The sequence below is a fragment of the Arachis ipaensis genome, chromosome B2 (assembly GCF_059453495.1).
Source record: "Arachis ipaensis isolate K30076 ecotype BB chromosome B2, ASM5945349v1, whole genome shotgun sequence".
Taxonomy (NCBI): Eukaryota; Viridiplantae; Streptophyta; class Magnoliopsida; order Fabales; family Fabaceae; genus Arachis; species Arachis ipaensis.
Genome location: NC_142437.1, coordinates 68,611,010 through 68,621,809, shown reverse-complemented (window position 1 = coordinate 68,621,809; position 10,800 = coordinate 68,611,010). Strand labels below are relative to the sequence as shown.

General features: G+C 37.1%; 1 non-coding gene across 1 annotated transcript; it reads left to right on the top strand.

Moving 5' to 3' along the window:
• The first annotated feature begins 9,547 nt into the window (after positions 1–9,547).
• LOC148574270 (small nucleolar RNA R71) lies at positions 9,548–9,655 on the top strand. The gene has a single exon (XR_015905544.1). It is a non-coding gene; the product is annotated as a small nucleolar RNA R71 (small nucleolar RNA).
• Positions 9,656–10,800: the final 1,145 nt, after the last annotated feature.

Here is a 10,800-nt window from a genome sequence, read left to right as displayed (position 1 = left end):
GATCACATACAGCCTACCATAGAAGAAATCATTCACAGTTAAAGAAGACAGTAAGATTGGATTGATCCAAAACAACAAAGCATCTCCAAGCCTTAACCATCTTCATATCAATGCATTAACCATTAACTGAGTAACGTTTTATTTATTTTCTTTTCATACGAATTAAACAAACAAACAACTCTTCTATCAGCTTGACTAAGATCTACAAGATAACCATAGCTTGCTTCAAATCACAATCCTCGTGATATCGACCCTGACTCACTCAGGTATTACTTGGACGACCTAGTGCATTCTTGGTTCAGCAGTGCGAAGTGTAATTCCACGCTACCAAGTTTTTGGCGCCGTTGCCGGGGATTGTTCGAGTTTGGGCAACTAACGGATTATCTTGTTGCTTAGATTATGTATTTTCTTTAATTTTGTTTGAGTCTTTTAATTTTCTTTTTTCGAAAAAAATTAAAACTTTTTCAAAAACCTTTTCTTTTATTTATTAATCTTGATCTTTTGTTTGAATCTTTGTTCTTGATCTTGTTTGAGTATTTTTTCGAAATTCTTGAGTCTTTTTCAAAAAATTTTTTCAAAAATAGTGTCTTTTATTTGAGTCTTGTGTCAATCTTTAAGTTTGGTGTCTTTTTGTGTCTTTTCTTTTAAAATTTTTGAAAATTGTGTCTTTAGTTTTCAAAATTTTTAAGTTTGTTGTCCTTTGCATGTTCTTGTTTTCTTTGAATTCTTTGAGTTTTGTTCTTGGTGTTCTACTTGATCTTCAAAGTGTTCTTGTTTTTCTTCTTGTTTTGAAATTAAAATTTTTAAGTTTGGTGCCTCTTTGTGTTTTTCTTTGCAATTTTCGAATTTTAGGTGTCTTAGATCTAAAAATTTTAAGTTTGGTGTCTTTTTGTTTTTTTTCTCTTTCTTCATTAATTCAAAAAAAAAAAAAAATCTTTCCTATCTTTTACTTTAATTTTCGAAAATTACAACAAAATTTTCAAATTTTAATTTCAAAATCTTTATCTTATCTTATCTTAGTTTTAAATTTCAAATTCAAATCTTTTCAAAAATCATATCTTTTTCAAATTACTATCTTATCTTTTTATCTTTCTTTATAATTCAAAAATCTTATCTTATCTTATTTCAAATTTCAAAATCAAATCTTTTTCAAAAATCAAATTTCAAATCTTATCTTTTTCAAATCTTTTCAAATTCTTATCTTATCTTTTCTAATTTCAAATTTTAAATTCAAATCTTTTTTAAATCTTTTCAAATTTTATCTTATCTTTTCTAATTTTTAAATTTTAAATTCAAATTTTTTCTAATCTTTTATCTTATTTTATTTTCAAATCTGTCTTAAGTAGTTACTTGTTTTCTCTATCTTCTTTTTTAAAACTTTCTAACTAAGTCCTCTCTCTTATAATTTTCGAAAATATCTTCTATTTCTCTCTCTTCTTTTTTGAAATTTAACAATTAATTTTCAAATCCTTTTAGTTAATTAATTTAATTTTCGAATTTAATTAATAAATAAAAATAAAACAAAAATATTTTCTCTTTTTACTTCTAATTTTCAAATTTCTATCCCTCTCTCTATTCGAATTCTTCTTCTTTCTTCTCTATCTTCATTCTTCATTCTTCCTTCTTCTTCACATCTCACTGGAAGTCCTCTATACTCAAATCAGACATAGAAGCTTCCTTTCTTTCTTTCTTTCTTGTTTTCTTTTTCTTGTTTATGACCAGGAACAGAGATAAAGAACCTCTCTTAAATCCTGATCCTGAACCTGAGAGGACTCTAAGGAGGTATTTGCAACAAACACTCAAGAAGAAACCTCTAAGAAAATTTTGAACAAGAAGCTGAAGACATGGTAGCCGAGCCTAATCATGAAGGAGAGGCAAGAAAGGTTCTTGGTGACTACACCATACCAACCTCTAATTTTTATGGAAGAAGTATCTCTATACCTTCCATTAGAGCTAACAACTTTGAGTTTAAGCCTCAGTTAGTCTCTCTTCTGCAACAGAATTGCAAGTTCCATAGACTTTCACTGGAGGATCCACACCAATTTCTGTCGAAATTCTTGCAAATCTGTGACACTGTTAAGACCAATGGAGTGGATCCTGAGATCTACAGACTTATGCTATTTCCCTTTGCTATTAGAGACAGAGCTAAAATATGGTTAGATTTTCAACCTAAAGAGAACCTAGACTCTTGAGAAAAGTTGGTCAATGCTTTTTTGGCCAAATTCTTTCCTCCTCAAAGGATGAGCAAAATCAGAGTGGAAGTTCAAACCTTCAGAAAAAGAGAAGGTGAATCCCTCTATGAAGCTTGGGAAAGATACAAGCAACTGATCAGGAGATGTCTGACGTGGCGTAAATTGGCGAGTTAAGAAATTTATATAAGAGATACGTTGCAAGTACAGTTCTTAACCAACCAGAAATCCGCTTATCAATTTAGAAGGTTGTCACAAAATTTAAATTAAAATACTGGGAGTATGAATCCCAGGTCGTCTCCCAACGAGTTGTAGAAAGGTGTGCTATTTTATTAATCAGATGTTTTTAAAAATGGTTTGAGTTGAATAACAGGAAATTAAATTAGAGAATTTATATAATTTTAAATGAAAGCCTTGGCTGGGAGTAGATTAGTTGGAGGCCCTATTCTTGTTGGAGTACTCTCAAGATTAATTGATAATCGAGGGTTATTCTGTTTAGTTATCCCTTACTAGGTAAGGAAAAGTCAAACAAGTTGGAAAACTATTTCTACTCACAAGTCCCAATCCGCTTACTTGGAAGGATTGGTGTTAGTGACCAGAGAGCAATCCAACAGTAAACCTAATTACAATTTTTCTTTTAAGCATTCCAACTCAAGGACTTCCTTTCAATCAACTCCCATCCAAGTTATGAAACTACTCGCTCATTGTGAATGTAGAACTCATAGCATAGAAAAGGGAAATATAGAAAGACATGATAAACAGTAATCAAAGGGATCAATTAAAAATAAAAATAGTTCTTGTATTAATAAACTCTAAAAATAATTCAATAATAATTCTAAATAAACAAAAGACATGGAAGAGTAAGAGACAAGCAAAGAGAATGAACTAGAATGACGAAGTCTTGCTGAGGCAATAACTCTTCTCAATATCCCAATGTGAAAAGCAATAAAAATAAAATCCTAAGAACTATGAATGTGTAGAGAGAAAAACCTAGAGGAGGAGTAAAACTAGATCTAACAACTAAAAATGTGTAGAATGAATTGTTCTCCCTCGTTTCTGCATGTTCCCTGGCTCTAGTATGCTTTTCTGGGCCGAAAACTGGGTCAAAACAGGGCCCAAAATCGCCCCCAGCGAATTCTGCAGATTATGCAGATCGCGCATGTCACGCGATCGCGTCATTTATGCGGACGTGTCATTCAGCGTTTGCTTTGCCACGCGTGCGCGTCGTCCACGCCTTCGCGTCACTGATGCAGTTTCCAATCAGTGCGGTCGTGTGAGCCATGCGTCCGCGTCACTGCAATTTCCTCTATATCGTGCGGCCGCGTGAGCCATGCGTCCGCGTCACTTCTCGCTGGTCATCTCCTCAATTTCTTGTGTTCCTTCTATTTTTGCAAGCTTCCTTTCCAATCTCCAACTCATTCATGCCCTATAAAGCCTAAAACACTTAACATACAGATCACGGCATCGAATGGAATAAAGGAGAATTAAAATACATAATTAAAAGTCTCTAGGAAGTAAGTTTTCAAACATAAAGCATTTTTAGGAAGGAATTATAAATGCATGCTTATTTAATGAATAAGTGGGTAAAGAGTTGATAAAACCACACAATTAAACACAATATAAACCATAAATTAATGGTTTATCAACCTCCTGGTGCGCAGAAATTGTGATTACACTTTGATTATGTAAAATTCATCGCTCTTTCTTTCCCTGGTAATGGCACCAAAAACATGATGCCAATACCATGGTTCACAACTTCGCACAACTAACCAGCAAGTGCACTATGTCGTCCAAGTAATACCTTACGTGAGTAAGGGTCGAATCCCACGGAGATTGTTGGTATGAAGCAAGCTATGGTCACCTTGTAAATCTCAGTCAGGCGGATATAAAATAGTAATGGGGTTTTTGAAAATAATTAATAAAATAGGGATAGAAATACTTATGTAAATCATTAGTGAGAATTTCAGATAAGCGAATAGAGATGCTTTCGTTCCTCTGAACCTTTGCTTTCCTGCTATCTTCATCCAATCAGTCTTACTCCCTTCCATGGCTGGCTTTATGTAATGCGTCACCATTGTCAATGGCTACTTTCGGTTAATCGTCTGGAGGCATCACCCTTGTCAATGGTTACATCCTATCCTCTCAGTGAAAGTGGTCAACGCACCTTGTCACGGCACGGCTATTCATCTGTCGATTCTCGATCATGCTGGGATTTACTATCCTTTTGCGTCTGTCACTACGCCCAGCAATCGCGAGTTTGAAGCTCATCACAGTCATTCAATCATTGAATCCTACTCGGAATACCACAGACAAGGTTTAGACTTTTCGGATTCTCTTGAATGCCGCCATCATTCTAGCTTACACCACGAAGATTCTGATTAAGAGATCTAAGAGATACTCATTCAATCTAATGTAGAACGGAAGTGGTTGTCAGGCACGCGTTCATAGGGAATGATGATGATTGTCACGTTCATCACATTCATATTGAAGTGCGAATGAATATCTTGGAAGCGAAATAAGATGAATTGAATAGAAAACAGTAGTACTTTGCATTAATCTTTGAGGAACAGCAGAGCTCCACACCTTAATCTATGGAGTGTAGAAACTCTACCGTTGAAAATACATAAGTGAGAGGTCTAGGCATGGCCGAATGGCCAGCCCCCAAAACGTGATCACAGGATCAAAATACAATCCAGGATGTCAAATACAATAGTGAAATGTCCTATTTATAATAAACTAGCTACTAGGGATTACAGAAGTAAGTAATTGATGCATAAACCCACTTCCGGGGCCCACTTGGTGTGTGCTTGGGCTGAGCTTTGAGTGTTGCACGTGTAGAGGTCCTTCTTGGAGTTGAACGCCAGCTTTTGTGCCAGTTTGGGCGTTCAACTCTGGTTTTGGATCCTTTTCTGGAGCTGGACGCCAGAATTGGGCAGAGAGCTGGCGTTGAACGCCAGTTTGCGTCATCTAAACTTGGCCAAAGTATGGACTATTATATATTTCTGGAAAGCCCTGGATGTCTACTTTCCAACTCAATTCGAAGCGTGCCATTTCGAGTTCTGTAGCTCCAGAAAATCCACTTTGAGTGCAGGGAGGTCAGAATCCAACAGCATCAGCAGTCCTTCTTTAACCTCTGAATCTGATTTTTGCTCAAGTCCCTCAATTTCAGCCAAAAGATACCTGAAATCACAAAAAAACACACAAACTCATAGTAAAGTCCAGAAATGTGAATTTAACATAAAAACTAATGAAAACATCCCTAAAAGTAACTAGATCCTACTAAAAACATACTAAAAACAATGTCAAAAAGCGTATAAATTATCCGCTCATCACAACACCAAACTTAAATTGTTGCTTGTCCCCAAGCAACTGAAAATCAAATAGGATAAAAAGAAGAGAATATACTATAAATTCCAAACTATCAATGAAACATAGCTCCAATCAGATGAGCGGGACTTATAGCTTTTTGCCTCTTGAATAGTTTTGGCATCTCACTTTATCCATTGAGGTTCAGAATGATTGGCAGCTATAGGAACTCAGAGTTCAGATAGTGTTATTGATTCTCCTAGTTCAGTATGATGATTCTTGAACACAGCTATTTTATGAGTCTTGGCCGTGGCCCTAAGCACCTTGTTTTCCAGTATTACCACCGGATACATAAATGCCACAGACACATAATTGGGTGAACCTTTTCAGATTGTGACTCAGCTTTGCTAAAGTCCCCAATTAGAGGTGTCCAGGGTTCTTAAGCACACTCTTTTTTTGCTTTGGACCTTGACTTTAACCGCCCAGTCTCAAGTTTTCACTTGACACCTACACGCCACAAGCACATGGTTAGGGACAGCTTGGTTTAGCCGCTTAGACCAGGATTTTATTCCTTTAGGCCCTCCTATCCACTGATGCTCAAAGCCTTGGGATCCTTTTTATTTGCCTTTGCCTTTTGGTTTTAAGGGTTATTGGCTTTTTTCTCTTGCCTCTTGGTTTTAAGAGCTTTTGGCTTTTTCTGCTTGCTTTTTCTTTTTCTTTCTATTTTTTTCGCCTATTTTTTTTTTTGCAAGCTTTGTCTTTTGCTGCTTTTTCTTGCTTCAAGAATTATTTTTTTGGTTTTTCAGATTATCAAATAACATGTCTTCTTGTCATCATTCTTTCAAGAGCCAACATATTTAACATTCTTAAACAACAACTTCAAAAGACATATGCACTGTTTAAGCATACATTCAAAAAACAAGAAGCATTGTCACCACATCAATATAATTAAACTAAGTTCAAGGATAAATTCGAAACTCATGTACTTCCTGTTCTTTTGAATTAAAACAGTTTTCATTTAAGAGAGGTGATGGATTCATAGGACATTCATAACTTTAAGACATACTTACTAACTACTAATGATCATGTAATGAAGACACAAACATAGATAAGCACATAACATAGAAAACAAAAAACAGAAGAAATAAGAACAAGGAATGAATCCACCTTAGTGATGGTGGCGTTTCCTTTTTGAGGAACCAATGATGTCCTTGAGCTCTTCTATGTCTCTTCCTTGTCTTTGTTGCTCCTCCCTCATTGCTTTTTGATCTTCTCTTATTTCATGGAGGATGATGGAGTGCTCTTGATGTTCCACCCTTAGTTGTCCCATATTGAAACTTAATTCTCCTAGGGAGGTGTTGATTTGCTCCCAATAGTTTTGTGGAGGAAAGTGCATCCCTTGAGGTATCTCAGGGATTTCTTGATGATGAGCTTCCTCATGTGCCTGTTGAGATCCATGAATGTGATCTCTTGTTTGCTCCATCCTTTTCTTAGTGATGGGCTTGTGAGATGAATCTTTCCATCTCCCATGGCTCAGAGGTGGAAGCAATTGTCTTCCCTTTCCTCTTTCTTGAGGTTTTTCTGGCCTTAGGTGCCATTAATGGTAATGGAAAAACAAAAAGCTTATGCTTTTACCACACCAAACTTAGAATGTTGCTCGCCCTCGAGCAAGAGAAGAAAGAATAGATGAAGAAGAAGAAGATATGGAGGAGATAGAGGGATGTGTGTATGGATGTGAATGGTGAATGGAAAACAGAAGGGATGACCCTGAATGGAGAGAAAGAGGGTGAGGTGGGTGGGGATCCTGTGGGGTCCACAGATCCTGAGATGATCCTGTGGGGTCCACAGATTCTGAGGTATTCAAGGATTTACACCCTTGCACCAAATTAGGCATGCAAAATGTCCTTGCACACAACTCTGGGCATTCAGTGCCAGGTTGGTGCCCATTTTGGGCGTTCAACGCCCATTTGTTGCCCATTTCTGGCGTTGAACGCCAGAACCATGCTTGTTCTGGGCGTTCAGCGCCAGCTCCTCTCCAGGGTGCAATTCTGGCGTTCAGCGCCCAGATGATGCCCATTTTGGGCGTTCAGCGCCCAGATACTGCCCATTTTGGGCGTTCAGCGCCAGAGCCATGCTCTGTTCTGGCGTTGAATGCCAGGCAGATGCTTCCTCCAGGGTGTAATTTTTCTTCTGCTGTTTTTGATTCCATTTTCAATTTTTATATTTATTTTGTGACTCCTCATGATCATGAACCTATAAAGACATATAACTAAGAAAAATATAGTTAGATAAATAGAGATTAAGTTGCCTCCCAACAAGCGCTTCTTTAATGTCAATAGCTTGACAGTAGGCTCTCATGGAGCCTCACAGATGTTCAGAGCATTGTTGAGACTCCCCCAACACCAAACTTAGAGTTTGGATATGGGAGTTCAACACCAAACTTCGAGTTTGGTTGTGGCCTCCCATCACCAAACTTAGAGTTTGACTGTGGGGGCTTTGTTAGACTCTGCTTTGAGAGAAGCTTTTTCTGCTTCCTCTCCATGGATGCAGAGAGAGATCCTTGAGTTGTAAACACAAGGTTGTCCTTATTTATTTGAAGGATCAATTCTCCTCTGTCCACATCAATCACAGCTCTTGCTGTGGCTAGGAAAGGTCTTCCTAGGATGATAGATTCATCCTCTTCCTTTCCAGTATCCAGGACTAAGAAATCAGCAGGGATGTAAAGGCCTTCAACCTTCACTAACACGTCCTCTACTTATCCATAAGCCTGTTTTCTTGAATTATCTGCCATCTCTAATGAGATTCTAGCAACTTGCACCCCATAGATTCCCAGTTTCTCTATTACAAAGAGGGGCATGAGGTTTATTCCTGAACCAAGGTCACACAGAGCCTTAAAGATCATGGTGCCTATGGTACAAGGTATTATGAACTTTCCAGGATCCTGTCTCTTCCGAGGCAATGTCAGTTGATCCAGATCACTTAGTTCATTGGTGAACAAGGGAGGTTCATCTTCCCAAGTTTCAATACCAAATAATTTGGCATTCAGCTTCATGATTGCACCAAGAAACTTGGCAGTTTGCTATGGGTGTAACATCCTCATTCTCTTCAGAAGAGGAATACTCATCAGAGCTCATGAATGGCATAAGGAGGTTCAATGAAATCTCTATGGTCTCTAGATGAGCCTCAGAGTCCTTTGGTTCCTCAGAGGGAAGCTCCTTATTGATCACTGGACGTCCTAGGAGGTCTTCCTCCTTGGGATTCACGTCATCCTCTCCCTCATTGGGTTCGGCCATTTTGGTTATGTCAATGGCCTTGCACTCTCCTTTTGGATTTTCTTCTTTATTGCTTGGGAGAGTGCTAGGAGGGATTTCAGTGATCCTTTTACTCAGCTGTCCCACTTGTGCTTCCAAATTTCTAATGGAAGACCTTGTTTCATTCATGAAACTCACAGTGGCCTTAGATAGATCAGAGACTAAGTTTGCTAAGCTAGATGGGTTCTGCTCAGAATTCTCTGTCTGTTGCTGAGTGGATGATGGAAAAGGCTTGCTATTGCTAAACCTGTTTCTTCCACCATTATTAAAGCCTTGTTGAGGCTTTAGATCCTTCTATGAGAAATTTGGATGATTTCTCCATGATGAGTTATAGGTGTTTCCATAGGGTTCACCTAAGTAATTCACCTCTGCTATTGCAGGGTTCTCAGGATCATAAGCTTCTTCTTTAGAAGATGCCTCTTGAGTACTGTTGGATGCAGCTTGCATTCCATTCAGACTCTGAGAAATCATATTGACTTGCTGAGTCAATATTTTGTTCTGAGCCAATATGGCATTCAGAGTATCAACCTCAAGAACTCCCTTCTTCATAGGCGTCCCATTATTCACAGGATTTCTTTCAGAAGTGTACATGAATTGGTTATTTGCAACCATGTCAATGAGTTCTTGAGCTTCTGCAGGCGTTTTCTTTAGGTGAATGGATCCACCTGCAGAGGTATCCAATGACATCTTAGATAACTCAGACAGACCATCATAGAATATATCCAGGATGGTCCATTCTGAAAGCATGTCAGAAGGACACTTTTTGGTCAACTGTTTGTATCTTTCCCAAGCTTCATAGAGGGATTCACCATCTTTTTGTTTGAAGGTTTGGACATCCACTCTAAGCTTGCTCAGCTTTTGAGGAGGAAAGAACTTGGCTAAGAAAGTCGTGACCAGCTTATCCCAAGAGTTCAGGCTGTCTTTGGGTTGAAAGTCCAACCACACTCTAGCTCTGTCTCTTACAGCAAAAGGGAAAAGCATGAGCCTGTAGACTTCAGGATTTACTCCATTAGTCTTAACAGTATCATAGATCTGCAAGAATTCAGTTAAGAACTGAAAAGGATCTTCAGATGGAAGTCCATGAAACTCGCAGTTTTGTTGTATCAGAGAAACTAGCTGAGGTTTCAGCTCAAAGTTGTTTGCTCCAATGGCAGGAATGGAGATGCTTCTTCCATGTAAATTGGAATTAGGTGTACTAAAGTCACCAAGCATTCTCCTTGCATTATTATTATTTTCAGCTGCCATCTCCTTTTCCTATTTGATAATTTCTGACAGGTGCTTATTGGTTTGTTGTAATTCAGTTTCTCTTAGTTTCCTCTTCAGAGTCCTTTCAGGTTCTGGATCTGCTTCAACAAGAATATTCTTGTCCTTGCTCCTGCTCATATGACAAAGAAGAGGGCACAGAAAAATAATAATAATAGAGATCCTCTCTTTTTTTTTTGTGAGTGAGGGAGAGATGTTAGTAGATGAATAAACAAATAGAAAGAGATGAGAGAGGGAATTTTCGAAAATTGTTTTTGAAAAATGGTTAGTGATTTTTGAAAATAGTTTTTGAAAAAGGTTAGTGATTTTTTTTTTCGAAAATTAAAATAAAAAATTAAAATAATTAGTTAATTAAAAAGAATTTTTTGAAAAAGAGGGAAGATATTTTCGAAAATTAGAGAGAGAGAGTTAGTTAGGTGGTTTTGAAAAAGATAAGAAACAAACAAAAAGTTAGTTAGTTAGTTGAAACAAATTTTGAAAAGATAAGAAGTTAGGAAGTTAGAAAAGATATTTTGAAATCAAATTTTTTTGAAAAAAAGATGAGATAAGAAGATATTTTTGAAAAGATATGATTGAAACTAATTTTGAAAAAGATTTTATTTTTAAAATCACAATTAATGACTTGATTCACAAGAAATCACAAGATATGATTCTAGAACTTAAAGTTTGAATCTTTCTTAACAAGTAAGTAACAAACTTGAAATTTTTGAATCAAAACATTAATTGATTAT